This window comes from Scyliorhinus canicula, chromosome 10 (assembly GCF_902713615.1).
Source record: "Scyliorhinus canicula chromosome 10, sScyCan1.1, whole genome shotgun sequence".
NCBI lineage: Eukaryota > Metazoa > Chordata > Chondrichthyes > Carcharhiniformes > Scyliorhinidae > Scyliorhinus > Scyliorhinus canicula.
In genome coordinates, this window is record NC_052155.1 from 34,641,918 (window position 1) to 34,662,620 (window position 20,703).

The following is a 20,703-nucleotide window of genomic DNA, read 5'->3' on the forward strand; positions in this document are numbered from 1 at the left end:
CCTCCCCCCAAAAATGTTGCAAATCTCAGATCGGAATTTTAAAAAAAAATGTTATTCAAGGGTGATTGAACACTTATGGGGGAAAGTGCAGATTTGTTTGACAGTGGTTCTGCAAATTTCATTAGCAACAGTTCAAAATATACAAGGGTACAGAAAAAAAGGTGTGGATTCTTTCCGTACCGAAATGGATTTTGCTCTCCTGATTTGAGCAGAAAGTTGGCAAATGAAAGTTTGCGGCATGAACCGACAAGGTGCCAACTCACTTCTTTTGGATCCTGAAGACTGGCAGCGATTTGCGCTGGGGAGTTCTTCGGGGCTTTTCCCACTCCAGCATTTGTCGAAGGATCGGGGTACTTGGGAAACTCCATCTTTGCAAAAGCAGGATTCATGCACCAACCTTCAACCAAATAGCAGCAGAGCAACACAAGCCCCAAAAAGTAGTTAACCCCCGTGAATTTAATGTTGGTAGATTGGGTAGCGGTCTCCAATTCGGGCTCTAGCAGTGAACATATTAGTGTCCTTTAGCCACTGAATTCGCCAGTTGCCAAAAAAAGAAGTATCATCACGTCTGGCCGAAGATAAGTGAGGTGATCGAAAATATTTCTACCCATGATTTATTTTCAGGGCTGCACAGTCAAAGGAAAACTAATGACAGATCGTTGCATTTTCACTGGAGGAAAACATTTCATTATTCATGAAACTAGCAAATGACTTGAAAGAAAGTAATTAAAGGGCACCGTCTTCATCTCCAGGGCGATAGCTGAGGCAGGCCAGCCATGAATCAATTTTGATTCAATGATGTAAGGCACATGGAGAGTGACATTCTCACAATGCAGTGTTTTCATGTGGATTACACCATACAGCAGGCATTTGGCAAAGGAACAGATCACAGGTTTGTCAAACGTGTTCTCATCAAGGCTATTCCCCTTTACTTAATTTTGAACTCCAGCAAGCCACTTGGCCGATGTGTATGCTGAATTTTCAATGCTAATCGAAGGAGGTGTAGTAAAAAGCTTGCAATCTTTGGCATATGAATCTAAAATTAGCCACTGTATGCACTGGTTCTGCGCTGTGTCACTGTCCTGGTGTCATTTAAGTTTCAGCAATCCTTGAACTCCTGAATATTTAAAAGACATCAGAGACTCATAGGAGCACAGAATCCCAACATGACAGAAAGAGTCCATTCGGCCCATCGAATCTGCAAAGACCCTTTGAAAGACCACCCTATCTCATGCCCTGTAACCACACCCCAAGGGGCAATTTTGCACGTCCAATCCACCTAACCTGCACGTCTGTGGACTGTGGGAGGAAACCGGAGCACCCGGAGGAAACACACGCACACACGAGGGGGAAGTGCAAACTCCACACAGACAGTCACGCAAGGTGGGAATCGAACCAGTGTCCCTGGCGCTGTGAGACAGCAGTGCTAATCACTGTGCCGTTGTGCTGCCCACATGTCACTAATGAGCATCTTTCAAGCGTCTCATTTCATTGTTTTATGCTTCAATATTGCTGGTTTGGAACTGCCTAGAAACGGTATTTTCTGCAGAACTTCAAGGATATCATGGCACGGCATTGCGCCCGGCAAGAATTTGGATGCTGCAGCAGGAGAGGCCAAAATCGAGATTCTCGGCAGGCACGAATCATTTTGGAATCTAACTGGCCTGGTCCAGATGGCGTGTTCCAGACCCTGCCGAAATATGGCACAACTGTCATTAATCCTGATTTTCATTAATTCCCATCTCATTATCGAGATAGAAATTGAATGTATTGGCCTCCCGGGAGTTGCATGAGAGGGAAGGATCATTTTGTCTGACATGAACAACTCATTTGAGACAGGTCGTCTGGATGAAGGGGCAATGGATCCTCATCTCTGTGGCACAGGCCAACCTCGCCATCAGTGAATACTCTTCTTAGTCAACCCCTCGATCTCCAAGGCTTGTTCCTCATATGGAGTGAGGACTCGGATCTCTGGGACTCAGCCCTCCCACATTGGCCCAGTCCCACTTATTATGGGTTATCTTCTCCTGCCGCGACAAAGAGAGGGGAATGTGAGCCACGTGCTTTACGGATCACAGGTCTATAGCAGGTGGCATGTGTGGGCACCCCAAGTAGACATGAAGGGGTTGTGCTGGTGGGTACCAGGAGGTGCTGAGGAACAAGCATGAAGATTGGATGTGGGGAGGTTGTAAAGTGTCAGCCAGTGATTTGTGGGGGGAGAGGGGGTGGGGCTGGGAATTTGAGGGGCGGCAGGTGGAACGGATGCCAGGAGACAGGCAGTCACTTACCCTTGCTGCTCAGTGGAGGTCGTTGGTCTTCTTCCGGCATTAGACTCTGGTCCTCCTGGTCATGCTGCCCACACTGACAGCTGCTGCTCTTGCCTCCTAGGCAGTGTTGCTGCTCCAGTGGATTATAAGTCTCTCTTTATGCCTGTAGCTCTTCTAACTTGTTCTTGGGATGTGGGTGCCATGGGAAAGGCCACAATTAAAAAGGGGCTGGTTTAGCTCACCAGGGGCTGGTTTAGCTTACATGGGGCTGGTTTAGCTCACTAGGGGCTGATTTAGCTCACTCGGCTAAATCGCTGGCTTTTAAAGCAGACCAAGCAGGCCAGCAGCACGGTTTAATTCCCCGGACAGGTGCCGGAATGTGGCGACTAGGGGCTTTTCACGGTAACTTCATTGAAGCCTACTTGTCACAATAAGCGATTTTCATTTCATTCATTTCATTTCAATTATTGCTCACCTCCCTGGCCCTGTGAAGATGCTGGTGGTGGGCTGTTAGCTTTACCTGATGCAGCCCTCTCAGAGATTTCCAGAGTTCTGACTGATAATACAGAGACAGCAATATGCATCCAAATCAGGATAATGGTATTCCTACAAAATTACTGCTTTTATTCAACTGGATGTTAGAAGTCCCAGGTGAGGGAGTGAACTAATCTAGGTAAGTAATTTAAATTTGCCATGGGGAACTGGGTGTTGCCGGCTGGGCCAGCATTTATTGCCCATCCCTAATGGCCCTTGGAATGAGTAGCTTTGCCAGGCCATTTCAGAGGGCATTTAAGAATCAAACACATTGCTGTGGGTCTGGAGTCAAGTGTTACCAGACCGGGTAAGGGCGGCAGAGTTCCTTCCCTAAAGGACATTAGTGAACCAGATTTTTTTAATGATAATCGACAATGGTTTCATGGTCATCATTGGACTTTGTAATTCCAGATTTGTTTCAAATTCAAATTTCACCATCTGCTGTGGTGGGATTTTAACCCGGTTCCCAGAGTATTGTCCCCATATTGTCCCCAGGCAGCACAGTAGCATTGTGGATAGCACAATCGCTTCACAGCTCCAGGGTCCAAGGTACGATTCCGGCTTGGGTCACTGTCTGTGTGGAGTCTGCACATCCTCCCCGTGTGTGCGTGGGTTTCCTCCGGGTGCTCCGGTTTCCTCCCACAGTCCAAAGATGTGCAGGTTAGGTGGATTGGCCATGATAAATTGCCCTTAGTATCCAAAATTGCCCTTGGTGTTGGGTGGGGTTACTGGGTTATGGGGATAGGGTGGAGGTGTTAACCTTGGGTAGGGTGCTCTTTCCAAGAGCCGGTGCAGACTCGATGGGCCGAATGGCTTCCTTCTGCACTGTAGATTCTATACACTGGATTACTTGTTCAATGGCAATACCACCACGTCAGCATAGTTGCAGCGGTGTGTCATGTCAATGGTACATTACACCATCCTGCGTTGCTTAGATGATAACTCTGTCCAATTAATCTTGCTCTTTCCCCATAGCTGGGTATTTTTGTCTTCCTTTAAATATATTTGAATAAGAAAATGGGCAGTTTTGTTTCAACAGAAGGGTGGTGAACATTTGAATTTTTCAGATGTTTGAACGGAAACTTTATCTGATTTTGAAAATGTTCCAGTCAACTAACATAATTAGGGGCCTCACGGTAGCATGGTGGTTAGCATCAATGCTTCACAGCTCCAGGGTCCCAGGTTCGATTCCCGGCTGGGTCACTGTCTATGTGGAGTCTGCACGTCCTCCCCGTGTGTGCGTGGGTTTCCTCCGGGTGCTCCGGTTTCCTCCCACAGTCCAAAGATGTGCGGGTTAGGTGGATTGGCCATGCTAAATTGCCCGTAGTGTAAGGTTAATGGGGGGATTGTTGGGTTGCGGGTTACGTGGGTTTAAGTGGGGTGATCATGGCTCGGCACAACATTGAGGGCCGAAGGGCCTGTTCTGTGCTGTACTGTTCTATGTTCTATGTTCTATAATTCAGTCGTTAAACATCCTAATTGATTCTACCTAAAAAGAAAACCTGGGCAGGATTTACTGTTCCCCGGCGGCGATTTTGTAATCGGCGATTGGGCGGAGAATCCTTTTTGGCGCCCAAATCAGGGGCAGTGACTATTTGGGGCAGGTTTTGTAACCTTTGCCCTCTCCGAAACGCACGCCATTGGGTTGGCGTTAGCGCGTCACCGGAAGGCCCTCTCTGATGCTCCGCCCCCCCATGGACCGTGTTCCCGACCGTGCGGTTAACGTGTGGTCTAGGCGGACGGGAACCTGGCGTGGCGGCTACGGACTGTGTCCCGTGAGAGCCTTGTTGCTGACAGTGGGGGGGGGGAATTCCACGAGGGCTGGGGGGACTGGTGGGGGTGGCCAGGGGGGCCACTATCTGGCAGGTCGGGTCCTGGCACGGCCGGCACCAGTTTTCAGCGCAACAGCTGCAGGCCATCACCGTCCGCATGGGCAGCCACGGACCTGGCCATTCTCTACCCGTTTTTACCATGGGAGCCAGGAGTTCTATGCGGCATCACAGGATCGTTGAGGGGTCGGCACCAATTTTTTTTAACGTAAAATGCCACAGATCCTCCCCACAAAAATGGGGAATCCAGCCCCAGATCTTGGCCCAATATACGTTGGAATGTAGCTTTGTCACATGTCGGTGGTTATTATTCACCTCAATGAACATCACCTATCTCACACGGGTGCCAGCATACCTTCAGATCATTCAGGAAATATTATCCATTTTAATCAGCGCAACTAAGTAACATCTGCGCCTTTGACTGCTGACATCTGCCAAGCTGTTGACACTTAGCACTGGGCTAGTGAACAAAGCCTGTGTGAGTTTGGTGCAGACAGTAATTCACAACATAAAGATTGCCAGGCCCAGAGTTAGAGATCTGCCTTTCTCAGTGTGTCTTGACACAAAACATTATTTTTTTTAAAGCATGAGTAACTTTATTCGTGACAGAATTGACATTTAAATAGTTGAATTATTTAGTTCCCCAATATTATCTTTCACAACAATGGAAAGTTCCTGTAAACTGGCTGTACTCTCTCCCACACAGCCACCCCACACACACTCCTCCATCGCATCCCTTACTGCTTCCTCCCAGCTACCCACCCAACTACGAGAATAAAAGGAATTAAATTAACAAATGGCATCGGCCTCTGGCGCCCACCTTTTCTGGCTGTAATGGAGGTAAATTCATCCTGACAACACAGATTTAGTGAAGCATGTCTCTTTCTGCATTCCATCATTTATCTTAAAGGGACAAACACAGGCACCACAGAAAGTGTTGAAAATGAAGGCTTATTAGTGCATTGGCATGGGCCCCCCTCATATTCTTCCAGTGGTGGACAACTAGATCCATTGTGAGGCTGTATCAATCAAATTATAAACTGCAAACCAGCTTTGTTAAAAGTAAACGTCAAATGGTAACTCAGAGCCAATGCAGCAGGTTGCCCTTGGTTACTGAATGTCACCGTTTTAAGGAGGTTTAAATGAGAGAGAGATTCTGTAACCATGGAAGAAACAGTTGAATATGTGATGTGAGGGCTTTAAGATCTTTCTCAACGGATGAATCTAAATAGAGAAACAACAATGCCATCTTCCGATATCAGAAAGTGTTATGAAAGGAATACTTTAGGTGCAGTAACTGCTTTATTCAATCTTGGGATGTGAGGGACACCGGCAAGGCTAGAATTTATTAACCATTTCCAATGGCCCTGTTGCATCTGAATGGATCAGTGGCTTGCTTGGCTACATCAGGAATGGGAATGGAACTACATATAGGTCAGACTACTACTACATCCGAGTGAATAGGGGTCGAATACCTCCCCTCTTTGCCCTCTCCTCATTTGACCGCTACAATTATTTTTGTTTGAAAAGGATATGCTTGCCAATTCAATGAGTACTTAATTGTTTACGCACTATCATCAGAAAATACTAAATTGGACAAATTTTCTTGGGTTTAACAAAGAAAGAGGTTCGCTTTATTATATATAAACATGTCTCAGTAAAATAATAATATACAAACCAACTTTTACACACACATATACACTTGAATTCACACGCACAAATATAGATTACAAGGTAGGAAAGAATAGATTAGCCAGATTAAAGCCTATAAAGAAATATAATAACATGCAGTTTTTAGTTTAGCGACCGTCTGACCTCGGGTAGAATTCAATGGCCTTGGTGTTTCTGATTTAAAGATACAGATGACTGACTTGGTTGTTCTTCGGGAGATGGTTCTACTGGAAAATCTCAGTCTGCAGTAGGTGTCCCTCAATGATCACAGTCAGCACATGGGGCTTGAACAAATGGTTTGGAGAAAGAAAAAGGCAGAGGCAACCCCACTTGGGTCTTCTCCCCAAGCTGTTTGTCCTCAGATCTGCTGAGAAAATGTGTTTGAAAACAATAAAGGGGCTGGCTAGTCATGTGAACTTCCATCTCCAATTGCCAGGGGATTTTAAAAAATGCATTGTCTGTGTATTCCAAGAGAGAATTGATCAGTTCCTGTCTGGAAGATAATTGAGCCAGGGTCCCAATGCCCAAGAATTAATGGCCCATCTCCAACAGTTGAACTCCTCAGGTGATTGGCATAGATGCCTTGCTAGCGAGACAGGAGATTTCAATCTTTCGCTCTCCCCTCAAATCACTGCCTTGATGAGTTTTGCAGACAGATTGACCCCAATCGAATAATTAGAAAGAAAGTGAAAGTCACGATGGTCCCCGAGGACCATGGGCTGCTCTCCCCTTTTGAGAGAGAGCTGACTGGTGGTGATTTAACCTGAGGGTCACCACACCTCAGGCGAGGGGCAAGGTTGAGAAGGCCGGGCCTTCATGAATAACTTCAGCCGGTCGGGGAATTGAACTGACTCGGTTGACTTTGTTCCGCATCACGAACGAGCAAGCCAGTCAACTGAGCTAACCGAATTTAAATATGGAAAGCATAATAATGCAAATTAGGTTTAGCCATCTTGGGTTGTGTGTTCAAACCACTTTAGTTTCTATGTATGTTTACAAAAGCTCACTTCAGATTTCCATGCAGTAGATTTAAATCGTTAGTTGGCACTAAACAATCTTCATGATACTCCATGGAGGTGATAGTATTCTTTCTTTAAGGGGTTTTAATTGGGCTTTTATGACAATCTGACAGATTCATGGTCACTTTCAATGGCATCAGCTTTTTATTTCCAGATGTTTTCAAACTAAATTAAAAGAGTACAATTGTTATGGTGGGAATTAAATCCCCGTTCTCTGAATTGCTACAGACCCCAACATTTTACCTTTCAGTTGAAGTCAGTTTTCTGCCTTGTCATAAGTGAAAAATTACCCTTTAGCCTCAAAAATTATTATTTTCTAGAATAATCACTTCAGTCTTTTTATCCGGACAGTAAATAAAAGGGAACGTGACTTTACATTGTTAGTTCTTGGTTGATATTTGTAAAAATCAGTTGGTCGTAATCTACGTTCCTGAGAGTAAGGGCACAATTCTCCGGCCCCGTTGCGTTCTCGCTCAAGCGTAATGAGCCAGGTGAATAGCGGGAAGAAGCCAAAAACGAGATCCGCGCCAGGTGCCAAATAGTTTGCGATGCAACCGGCCCGCACCCCTCGGGGAAATCGGGATCTCGCTGTGGTCAGAAACCAATTATCACCACTTAAGCCCAATTTCCATACAGTTAACGGGAGCCACCCAATATCCACTGGCCTCCCTCCACTGGCCTCCCGTCATTCAGTGATCTCCCCAGCAAGTACTCATGCTGGCACCTTAGTACTCCCTTTTAAAAATGTGAAACTGGCGGAAGGGCTTCTGTGGGGAGCCGAGAAGGTGAGCAGTCATCTTTGTTGACACACAAAGAGCCCGGGGGTGTTGGGACTGCCACCCCAGTGCTCGGTGGGAGGTGAGGGATCCTCGGCTGGGGGTGGGGGACCCCCGCAGAGGTGGGCTGCCATCGGGGGGAGGGGGGTGAAGGTGCTCTGGGGAGGTAACCGCTTGAGGCACCACCATGCCAACCCCTGGATTGTGTGTACCCTTTCCGGCGGCAATCCCTGTCCCTACCCTTCTACCCTCTGGGACTCGTCCAAACGGCTATGGATCTGCTGGAATATCGTTGCTCCCTATCATCTCCATCAGCCCCGAGTACCTCTGTACCACAAGCTCAGCATCAGGCTGGGACCCAGCTGGGTCTTGGGGTCCAGCAGCCCTCCAATTGTTATCTCGCCTGGGGGTTCCTGCCTCCACCTGATTGTGCCTTGGAGGCTGTCCATTAACATGTCCCACCGTGTTGCGTGTATCTGCGCCGGTGGAGGGTGGGGATGACAGCTGTGCCGCGACCACAGTTGCATCCTCGGAGCTTCCCTCCGAGGGGTTCTCCTCGGACTCAGGCGATAGGGCAGCAAGGGCAGCATGGTGGCACAGTGGTTAGTACTGCTGCTTCATGGCAGCGAGGTCCCATGTTCGGTCCAGGCTCTGGGTTACTGTGCGTGTGGCGTTTGCACATTCTCCCCGTGTTTACGTGTGTTTTGCCCCCACAACCCAAAGATGTGCAAGGTAGGTGGATTGACCACGCTAAATTGCCCCTTAATTGGAAAAAGTCAACTTTAAAGAAAAAGGAGAGGGGGTCACCCGGGATGGGCCGCCGCCATCGGCTGGAGGACCGACGGGAAAATAGACATGTGATCAGTGGGAGGGATGGATCAGTCAGTAAGGCAATAACAACTCACATTTGACAGGTCCTCCAGGTGGAGTCAAGTGGTTCCTCACATCTGCGGCGTCCACCAGCCTCCGCATGGCTGACCGATCAGTCCTTGGCCACGCCGGTCACCTCCAGGGCCCACTCTCCGTAGGAGGTGAGGATTCTTATGACTGGCATCCCTCCACCAGTATGGGCCTCTCTCGACGGTTATGGAAGAGCTTTTCCTGAGGAGACACACAAAGGGCATTGTTAGCCATATATGTGGTTGACAGTGGTGGGAGCGGGGGTGTGAAGGAAGGCTTGGGGGAGGTTGAGGGGGGAGTGGATGGAGTAAGAGTTTGGGGTCACATGAGGATTTGGGGGGTGGATTGTCTCTTGGCGGGGGAGGGGGGAGGTTGGGGGAATTGGTGTTTATTCACCTGTGCTACCTGGTGTAGGTCATTGACATTTTTTCAGCACTGAAGACCAGTCCTCCTTGTCACACTCCACAAGCTGCCACCACCTCATCCCAGGCAGCACTGACTGCCTTGTGGCTGACTCTCTGGGACCCTCGGGAGAACAGGAAATCCCTCCTGGCCTTATGGCGTCTAGAAGTCTCCCTAGGTCAGCATCTCCAAATCATAGGGCTGGTCTCCTCGGCGAGCTGGCTGGGGTTGGCTGAGCAAGAGCAGTTTAAGCGCTGCTTGACCTTGTTAGCGGGGGCTGGTGAGCACGGTCCCAGCAAATCAGCTGGCGCGCCTTAATTTGCCCGTAATTCCTCGTTAAGTGAAGCAATTAATGTTGAATTGTGTTGCCAGCATCGCTTGGCCGAGTGCCGACAACCTCGTGGCAATCCCCGCTCGCTACCACACTTACAAATGTTTCTGGAGAATTGTTCCCTAAGGATTGACGCCGAGGCAGGACTAGTGGACATCTACAGCAACAAAACTGGCTCCCCATATGGAACAATTCACCGACCATTGAGGAGCTAGTACCAGCGCAATGTGGAACCCGATCGATTTCAATGGAAAACGGTGTCGGATTCACCGGGGTTAGGATTGACACTCGGGAGGCTGACAAGCTACAGTCGTATATGAGCACTCCATTTCCTGCACACACAGCAGTCCAGTCAAGAAGATGGCACTGGTTACGTTGGAGCGCACCCATCCCGTTGATGGGTCGCAGGGGCCACAGGGTACCTTGGAGAGGTGTCCTGGAGAGGCAACCATACGACTCATGGCACTAAGTTCACAGTGGGCAGTCAGCAGCTTACACAGCCGCATGGCTGCCTGGCAGTGTGTGGCAATGGTGTTCCTTGCCCGTCCACTCTAACTTCACAGCCCACAGCCTGGCCACACCTCCCAGCCCTGGCAGAAGTCCCTAGCCAACGCCACAACTGTCAGGCACATTATGCCGATATTGGACAGTTTCCACAACCCCTCTCTCCCCCTCGGCAGCCATGGAGCCTGTTTCCCAATTTTTGAAAGCACAAGTGAAAATTGCTGATGGGAATTCCCCCAGCGGAGGCAGAGAATCACGGAGGCCCCAGAGAATACTGGGTCAGGCCCGCTGATGATATGCCAACGGCGTTTACTGTACATGCAGAATGGAATGCATTAACACCGCTGTTGAGGCACAGGAGAATGGCAATTTGGTGTGAACCCGGTGCCTGACACGATTTTGATGTCCATACCGATTCTCCGCCCAATTTCCTGTCCCGATTGCGGCGGCAGCTGATAGAGAATCACGTTGTAATTGGCGCTAAGCAACCTTGTGGGGGAAGAGCATTGATACACATTGCAGCAAAGCAGTTACATTTGGAAGAGGCAGAAGCATTATGGCACTTTGGGTAAGAAGCAAAAAAGCATTGCGATTCAACCAGAGACTAGAGAGAGAGCATCAAAATCAGCAGGGAGAAGAAGCTGTGGACACTTGATTACTTTTACCCCCAGAGTGTTGAGACTAATAATTGTTTGTGATGTTCAGAATCGGGCTGTCACACCAAGGGATGGAACTTACGTTACAGCTGTGCAGAGCTCTGCTGAGACCCCATCTGGGGTATTTCATTCATTTATGTGCACGGCACCTTTAGCAAGGATAAATTAACCTTGGAGAGTTTGCAGTGCAAATTCATCAGAGTAATCCTGGGCTATACGGATTAAATTGTGAAAACAAGTTGCATAGGCCAGATTTATATTCCCTCGAATATAAAAGATTAAGCGGTGACATAATTGAGGTGTCTGAAGTTGATTAAAGGACTTGGTAGGGTAGACAGAGAGATATTATGTTCGCTGCCGGTCGAGCCTGGAATAGGGTAGATATATCGTTAAACTTAGACCGAGGGATAGTGTCGGAAACCACTTCTTCACTCAAAGGGTGGAAATCTGGAATACTCTCACAGTAAAAACACTGTTGAAGTTAGGTGAATTAAACATTTTGAAACTGAGACCGATAGATTTTATTAGACTAGGTTATTAAGCGTTTCAAAACCAAAGCAGGTAGTTGGATTAAAGATACCCATCAGTTTCACCTGGTTAATGCCAGATTATGTTTGAGAGGCTGAATGGTCTAATCCAGTTCCTAGGTCTGAATCTTCCTGAGAGTTCGTGTAGGAGGGGTAGAGCTCTCCCGAACTGAATGTCCTTTTCATTCCTGATTGATGCTCTGAGCCTGTTAGAACCTTACCAGTTATGTCTATAGATTTATGATTGGAGAGGAGCTGCATTGCTGACAGATGAAAGTAATCTTGTGTGGGTACAGACTTTCTGTTGGCCACTAATATAATGTGGGAACTGTAATGAGCACATTGCAAAGCCCCGAGGGATAAACCAATCAATCATGGTCGTGTCAGATGGTGACCCTTCAACGGAAACCATTTGATGTCGCGTCTGAAAGATATACTTGGAATACTTTCAGTGCAATAGTGAGTTTCTCTGTTTAGAGACCAAAGTAATTTGTATTGTGTCAAAGGTCATGGCATATCAGAAGTGTTATAGTACATTACTGAAGTTATAATAGGATACTTAATAGATCAAGCAGATGCCATTCGACTCTCAAAAAAAGGGTGATAAATTTAGGTTTTTAGGTTGCCTGTTACATAAAAAAAACTCTCTTCATCCTTCACAACACCATGAACGTACTGAACTTTGATCCCTATATGCCCTTGACTCTAACTCTATGAGCTAGGTAAGCTGTTCTCCCAGATTAGATCTTGTGCTGTATAGTGGCAGCACGGTAGCACAAGTGGATAAGCACTGTGGCTTCACAGCGCCAGGGTCCCAGGTTTGATTCCCCGCTGGGTCACTGTCTGTGCGGAATCTGCACGTTCTCCCCGTGTCTGCGTGGGTTACCTCCGGGTGCTCCGGTTTCCTCCCACAAGTCCTGAAAGATATGCTGTTAGTTGAATTGGATATTCTGAATTCTCGTTTTGTGTACCCAAACAGGCGCTGGAATGTGGCGACGAGGGGCTTTTCACAGCAACTTCATTGCACTGTTAATGTAAGCCTACTTGTGACAATAAAGATTATTATTATGAAGCATCTATCCCTCTCCCTCCATTTTTAAAAACCCTAATCTATTGCTTCATTGATTTTCTTGGCCTCTTTGCCACCATCTTTCAGTTAACCTCAAACTGCCTGGCCCAATCCCTCTTCTCCATAAAACAGGAGCAGAATTAGGCCATTCGGCCCGTCGGGTCTGCTGCGCCATTCTATCATGACCGATATGTTTTCTGTCTATATCTGTCTATCTCTAGCGAATTGACTTCAAGATCCCTGACCTGGATTTTCTTATATGTCGACAGACTTACCACAACCAAAATGAGCAATCCTTTCCAGCCATAAATTTATCCCTGAATTCTCTACTTCTTTGCATCAGAAATGTGGGGCGCGATTCTCCACTCTCACGCCGGTTCGGAGAATAGCGGGCCGCACATATTTTCACGGCGACGCCGGTCCGACACCCTCCCGCTATTCTCCGAACCCCACACAAACTACACGTCGGCATTCCCAGCAAAGGCCTCGAAAGACCCCCCGACATGTCCAGAATCCCGACTTATTAGCCCCCCGCTATTCTCCGGCCCGGATGGGCCGAAGTCCCGACGTCATCACGCCATGTTTTCACGCCGGCCAACACACCTGCTTTTGAAGTTCGTCAACCAGTTGTGCTGGTCAACCAGTCGTGCTGGCTGACGAGAGCTTCGAGGAGGTGAGCGCACCGCTCAGCGCACAGCTCAGCGCACTGCTGGAGTCTGGCCACAACGGGGAAGGCATCCCGGAGACCGGGAAGGGGTCCAGAGCGGGGGGGAGTGGGGGAGACGGAGGGGGGAGTGGGGGAGACGGAGGGGGGAGTGGGGGAGTCTGAGGGGGGAGTGGGGGAGACTGAGGGGGGAGTGGGGGAGTCTGAGGGGGGAGTGGGGGAGACTGAGGGGGGAGGGAGGGAGACGGATGGGGGGGGAGTGGGAGTGGGGGGGGTAGGGAGAGAGTGAGCGAGTGACTCATCCAATCCCGGTTACAAAATGTCTGCCACCATGCCATGGCGTGCCGGTCACGAGAACACGGCCGTTGGTTGCCCTGTGGCTTACGGCCACAGGCCACTGACGCACCGGTGAAGAGGACGTAGTTAACTGCCCGTTGGATGCAGAAAGTGACCAGGGGTTAGGCTGCCCGCGTGTCAGCAGCGTGACCAGGCCACCGGGACACACAGGTATCCCGTGGCAGGCGGCTGCCGAGGTGTCGACTAACCTCCGTCTAACATGTCCCATTTCTCTGCCCAACACCACCCTTCTGTAGGTTAGCACAATGTCTGCGAACAGAACGGTTATGTTCTTCGCAGTGATTGGGGCCGCTGCACTGCATTTGGAGATGCAGAAACATCCACAGCCACAACCCGCAGTGCATGCAGGGCCAGCTGCAGCAGCAGAGGGAAGGGCCGAGGAGTTGCCAGTCGTCGAGCAGCATGGGGGGGGGGGGGGGGGGGGGAGGAGAAGGTGGGGGAGGAGGAGAGAGTGAGGGTGCAGCCACGGCACCAGAGGCGACGACCAAGGCCGAGGGTGTACCGTGTCCGGATCTCTTTCCTAACAATGACGGACATCACCTGCAGGAGGAAACTCCGGCTGAGTAGGCGGACGGTGATACATATCTGTCACTTCGTGGCGCACCTCGCCCCACGTGGAACGGGGGGAGGACACGCGATCCCGGTTGCCATCAAGGTGACGGTCGCTCTTAACTTCTATGCAACCGACTCCTTCCAGTCTCCGAGCGGGGACCTCTCCGGGATCTCCCAGTCATCGGTCCACAGGTGCATCTGGGATGTGACCGACGCCCTCTATGCCATCGCGGACCGCTACATCACCTTTCCCAAGGACCAAGCAACTCAAGACTCACAAGCTCGTGGATTTGCCAGCGTGGCCGGGATACTGATGGTGCAGGGGGCAATCGATTATGTTCACGTCCCCATGCGCCCGCCTGCAGGGGACAGGAAGGTGTTCACAAACAGGAGGGGGACATACTCCATGAATATCCAGGTGGTATGCGACCCCCACATGACGTTCATGAACGTCTGTGCAAGGTTCCCAGAGAGTGTGCATGACTCCTACATACTGGCGCAGTCGTACATCCCTGCGATGTTTGAGGGACGTCCCCCCCGGCTGAGGGGCTGGTTGCTAGGCGACAGGGGTTATCCGCTGAGGTCTTGGCTGATGACGCCTATACGGAGGCCTCAGACCAATGCGGAAACCCGATACAATGAGGCCCATGCAGCAACCAGGGGTGTGGTGGAGCGCTGCCTTGGCCTCCAGAAGATGAGATTCAGGTGCTTGGACCGCTCCGGAGGGGCCCTGCAGTACCAGCCCGACAGGGTCGCTCGCATTGTTGTGGTCTGCTGTGCGCTGCACAACATCGCGATGCAGAGGGGAGATGACCTGCTGCAGGAGGCGGAGGGCGAAGCCAGTGGCAGTGGTGCCAGCACAGAGGAGGAGGAGGAGAGGGAGGAGGAGGAGGAGGCTGGCGGAGTGGCGGGCGCAGCACGCAGACTCGACCCAGGTGCTGGTGATGTCCAGGAGGCGGCACGACGGACCCGGCGAGGACGGCGGGCACGCGACGCCCTGGTGGCAGCACGGTTCACGCATCGCATGTGACGTCCCCGATGAACACCAAACCACCACCTGCATCGCTAGTCATGCAGAGGGTCAACACACAACTGCCACCACCTCACCCCCCCCCCCTCCCCACCCCCTCTCAGTGTACAGTGCTCCACTTCGACATCACCCTTACCACTGGGTCCAGACAGTATGGCACAACATTGATGGCTGTGTCTGCGCGTGTGATCAGTGCCATGTGGAATGATGACAGCCCGCTCTGCGATGAGCTGTGAGCTCAGAATCGGTAGAGAGTGTTTGACCCATGGCAATAGCTGAACCATCCACCTTGGTGGCCGCTGAGTTCGTCACGGACACTCCATCACGTGTCCGTGTGGGCTAGCTGTGGGAGGGGGTGGGGGGAGGGGCAGGGACTGCACATCCGGCACCGAAGTTTCACCGCTCGTCAACCCCAGCGACACTCGGTAACCATCACGATTCCTGTGGCTGTGGAACAATCACACGGTATTACAAGTAAGGTGGAATAGTGCGTTTAATGTTAACAATAATTTACAGGTGCCCTAGCCCCTACAACTAAACTGTGCCCTTCACCCGTGCCAACTTACTCAGTGTCTCTCTTTGTTGCCTTACGGGCCCTACCACTACGTCTAAGTGACTCCCCAGATGATACAGCAGGAGTGGAGGAGGACTGCTGCGAATCGCCCCCTTCGACTAGTTTCTCCTTCGGCAAGCGTTTCATGGGGCGATCCGGCCTTGATGGGCCAGGCTGCTCTGCGGGCGTCTCGGGTGACGTTGTGCCACCCTGCTCTGCCTGCTGCCCACCCGATGCACCAGGGATGGGACGGGGGGAGGCCGAGAATTCCGGGACGTCCCGTGATGGAGTTAATGGGACGGGCCCCGAAACCTCCTCCTCCCTCGGGGAGCCCGGTGGCCCCCGGGCCTCACTTTGGGACAGAGGTGCGAGCGGGGAGGTGCCCCGTCGTGCCACCGACACCTGGCGCTGCCAGTCCTGGAGACCTGCAACGGTATCCACCAGGATCCGAAGGTTTGCAGAGACGCGTCTCAACCTGTTAGTGCACGACACCATCCAGCACGTGTCAGGCGGTTGATGCTCTCCGCGACTGACTGCTGGGACTGTGCCATCGACTGTTGTGACTGTGCCATGGCATGCTGCGACTGGGCCATGACCTGCTGAGACTCGGCCAAGGCCCGCAGCGCGCTGGCAATGTCGTGTTGGCTCTGGCACATTGCTGCCTGTGAGAGGGCAACCCTGTCCAGGGCCGAGGATGACGCGTGCACATTAAGCCCAACACCTTGCATAACCTGACCCATTGCCTCCACCGCGGATGCCACCCATGCGGTGTCGGCCTGGGTTGCTGCCATGAGCGGCAGCACTCCCTGCTCGTGGACGCAGTTCGACTCCTCGAACAGCGTCTGCAGAGTCTAGAAGACAGCCCTCATCCCGTCATTGTTTCCCTGGGTTTCTTGAAACGTCGGCTGTGCGGGTGGGTTGAGAAACTCCAGGAACTCGGAAAACGTCTGGGAGCCAGCTGCATGCTGGGCCTGGCCTGGCCTCCGCCAGTCCGGGCCCTCGCCTGCTCCGACCTCCACCTGCTGTCCCTGCTCAGCTGTGATGTGCGACCCAGACTGTGACCCAGGAGCTTCATCACTAAATAGGCCAACCGGGGTGAGTGTCTCTGGGATGGTAGATGGTGTGGGAGATAGCTGTGCCGCAAGCTCGAGGTCGTCGTGGGTGGACGCCTCCTCTATGTCATCGGCCCACTGAGAGGCCGCAGGGCGTTCGCGGGCCATTTCTCTCTCTTGCTCTCTCGCCGCCCTCTGGGCGTCCTGCTCCACAAATTCGGTTGGGGAGGATGGGACTCCCCGCTGATCGGGAACCCTCTGTCGTGCGGCCCTGGGTGAGGTGGGGGCAGATGCCTGTGTCCGCCTGGAGGCAGATTCGAGCAGTGTCTCCACGTCAGCCTCCAAGAGTCGCAGGGCTGCTCTCCTTTGCTCCGACATCTTGGCCTACAGTTTCTGTGCTCGCCCGCGCCTTTTTACGGCGTCGGGCGGCCTCACGTGGGCGTGTTCGTGTCGTCGCCGCGTTCCAGCGTCATCGCGCACGTGATTGACGCGGCCCCGTTCCTAACCCATTTCCCGGACGTGAATACGTCGGGAACGGGGCCGTGTCGGGCTGTCGCAAAAGTCGGCCGTTCGCGATTTTCCGCGGGTGCGGAGAATCGCGCCCATGTTTCTTTCCTGCTCCACGACACCAGCCTTGCATTTTTCAATTCTCTCCAAAAGTATTTTACTTTACTAATTCCCTTACTGCAAGACCATTTCCCCTCTCTCTGACCCTGGGCGAAATTCTCCGACCCCCAGCAGGGTCGGAGAATCGCCTGGGGCCGCCAAAAATCCCGCCCCCGCCGTGGCAGAGATTCTCCGCCACCTGGGAATTGGCGGGGGCGGGAATCACGCCACTCCGATCGGCGAGGCCCCTGCGGCGATTCTCCGGCCCGGATGGGCCAAAGTCCCGCCGCTGCGAGACCTCTCCCGCCGCCGAGGTTTGAACCACCTCTGGTGGCGGCGGGATCGGTGACGCGACCGTGCCCCCGGGGTCCTGGGGGGGGGCGCGCAGGGCGATCGGACCCTGGGGGGTCCCCCTACGGTGGCCAGGCCCGCGATCGGGGCCCCCCGGTCAGACTCCGGGCCAGTGCCCTGGGTGCACTCTTTCTCCTCCGCCGCCGCCACAGCCTCCGCCATGGCGGAAGCGGAAGAGAAACCCACATCGTGCATGCACCGGTGGTGACGTCAGCGGCAGCTGGCCGCTGACGTCACCTCCGGCGCATGCGCCGACCGGCGAAGGCCTTTCGGCCAGCCCCGCTGCCGGGCGGCGTGCCTGAAAGGCCGCTGGCGCCGGTTTTTTGCACCAGTCTTCTGGTGCCAACCGCTCCGGCGCGGGGCTTGCCCCCAAAGGTGGGGAGAATTCCCCACCTTTGGGGAGGCCCGACCCCGGAGTGGCTAGCGCCACTCCCCTATACCGGGACACCCCGTCATAGGGGAGAATCCCACCCCCCTATCTTTAGTCCCCCTCATTCCCCTCCCAAATTATTTTTCCTGCTTGGTATCCAATTTCAACCTTGCAATATGTCTCAATATGTGCGTTAAGGCAAGGAATGCTCAAGATGGAGCAAGAGAAAGGGCGAAGTTTATGCAGGTTGTTATTAGAATCAGAGCTGAAGATGTGGCAGCATTCCATAACCGGCCTGCCCTTGAATTGAGCAACACCAGTCGTGACCACTGCACGACTGGCCTCTCTGCTGGAAACAGCAGAAGTTAGGCAGCAACTGGTTTTGGCTCAACTGTGAACCGCTCCAAGATCTCTCCCCCTTCACTGTTTGGATTCATACATTAAGAATGATTGCTTGTTTGAGGTTGACCTGCACAGGTCATGCTCCAACATGTTCTACTCCCTTCAGGAGAGGAGGAGAAACATTTCAAAGGAACAAAGTCTGAAAAGAAAGTCTAATGTGTTTATAATGTATTCTTTCACAGGATGTGGGGCCTGCTGACGAGGCCAACATTTATTGCCCTTGAGATAACTGAGGTGCCACTTCAGGGGGTAGTTGGTTCTGGAGCCAATTATAGGCCAGACCTTGGAAGGAAGGCAAATTTTTTTTCCTAAATTGTGTGAATAAACTTGATGGTATTTTTAAATGTTTCATGGTTGCCATCTCTGATACTAGCTTTTTATTCCATATTTGTCAAATTAATTGAATCTAAATGCCTCAGGTTCCATGGTGGAATTTGAACTCACAATTTTGGATTATTTATCCAGGCTTCTGGATTATTAGTCTTGTTTCTGTGCTACTGTGCCCATTATGTAAGATCATATGAACGATATGGCAAATATTCCAAAATTACAAAGCATGCCTCGACCTCGCACTAGTTTTTCCTAAGTAACTGGCATTGACTATAATTACTATTGCCATTCATAAATCCAACACTGCTTGACTAAAGACTAGTGTCATGAAAATGTGCTGCAGCTTCCAAACTCCTTTGGGCATAATCGACTCTTTATGGAAGCCCTGATGTTTTTTTAAGGAAATAATGCAGGAGAGGGGCTAATGCTGGAATAAGGGGCAAAATTCTCTGACCCCCAGCAGGGTTGGAGAATCGCCTGGGGCCGCCTAAAATCCCGCCCCCACCGTGGCAGAGATTCTCCGCCACCCGGGAAGTGGCGGCGGCGGAATCTCGCCACTCCGATCGGAGAGGCCCCTGCGGTGATTCTCCAGCCCGGATGGGCCGAAGTCCCGCCGCTGGGAGGCCTCTCCCGCCGCCAAGGTTTGAACCACCTCTGGGACGGCGGGATCAGCGGCGCGAGCGGGCCCTGGGGTCCTGGGGGGGCGGGGGGGCGATCAAACCCCGGGGGGTGCCCCCACGGTGGCCTGGCCCGCGATCGGGGCCCCCCGCTCAGACTCCGGGCCAGTGCCCTGGGTGCACTATTTCTCCTTCCGCGGCCGCCATGGCGGAAGCGGAAGAGAACCCCACATCGCGCATGCGCCGGCAGTGACGTCAGCGGCCAGCTGCCGCTGACGTCACTGCCGGCGCATGCACCGACCGGCGAAAGCCTTTCGGCCAGCCCCGCTGCCGGGGGCGCCGGTTTTTTGCGCCAGTCTTCTGGTGCAAACCGCTCCGGCGCGGGGCTGGCCCCCAAAGGTGGGGAGAATTCCCCACCTTTGGGGAGGCGCGACCCCTGAGTGGTTGGCGCTACTCCCCTACGCCGGGACCCTCTGTCACGCCGGGTAGGGGAGAATGCCGCCCAAGGAAAGTTAAGAGGAAGCATGAGCAAAGGATTGCAGGCTATGCCAAAATAAATAGCAACATTTTCTTCAAGCATATTAATGGTAAAAGATTAGTAAAGGATCGGGTTTGTGAGGACAATGGTGTATGTTTCATACATCTCATCCGACATCCAAACATGCCCATTTCCCATCCAAACAACCATTCTGCTGCTGAAAAACTCATCTTTGCTGACAATAAAGGGATGGTAACAAGGTAACAAACCTTTTGACTCAACTATTCCTAAACTTAACCTTAACTGGCCAACCTCATTTGTTCCACCATCTGTTAACTTGAAGCCATTTAAATGATTGCTGCCCATGTTCTAATTCACGCCAAGCCTCATTTACCCAGCACTTCTGTGCTCCCTGACTCAGATAGAAAATGTGAGGCGGATTCTCCGACCCCCCGCCGGGTCGGAGAATCGCTGGGGGCCGGCGTGAATCCCGCCCCCGCCGGCCGCCGAATTCTCCGGCCCTCCAAAAGTCGGCGAGGGGTGAGTCGCGCTGCCCGCCCTGGAAAATGGCAGGGACCGGCGCGACTCAATGGGCCCCCGGGCTGCCCGAAGTCTCCGGCCCACGATGGGCCGAAGGCCTGCTAGTTTTTTGCCGGTCCCGCCGGCGTGGATCAGACGGGGTCTCTTACTGGCGGGACCTGGCGGCATGGGCGGGCTCCGGGACCCTGGGGGGGGAGGGGCGCAGAGCGATCTGGCCCTGGGGGATGCCCCCACAGTGGCCTGGCCCACGATCGGGGCCCACCAATCCGCGGGCGGGCCTGTGCCATGGGGGCACTCTTTTCCCATCACGGAGGCT

General features: G+C 52.2%; 1 protein-coding gene across 1 annotated transcript in view; it reads left to right on the forward strand.

Moving 5' to 3' along the window:
* Positions 1 to 20,703, forward strand: part of col22a1 (collagen, type XXII, alpha 1) — a 375,895-nt gene that overhangs the window by 48,332 nt on the left and 306,860 nt on the right. The window lies entirely within an intron of this gene.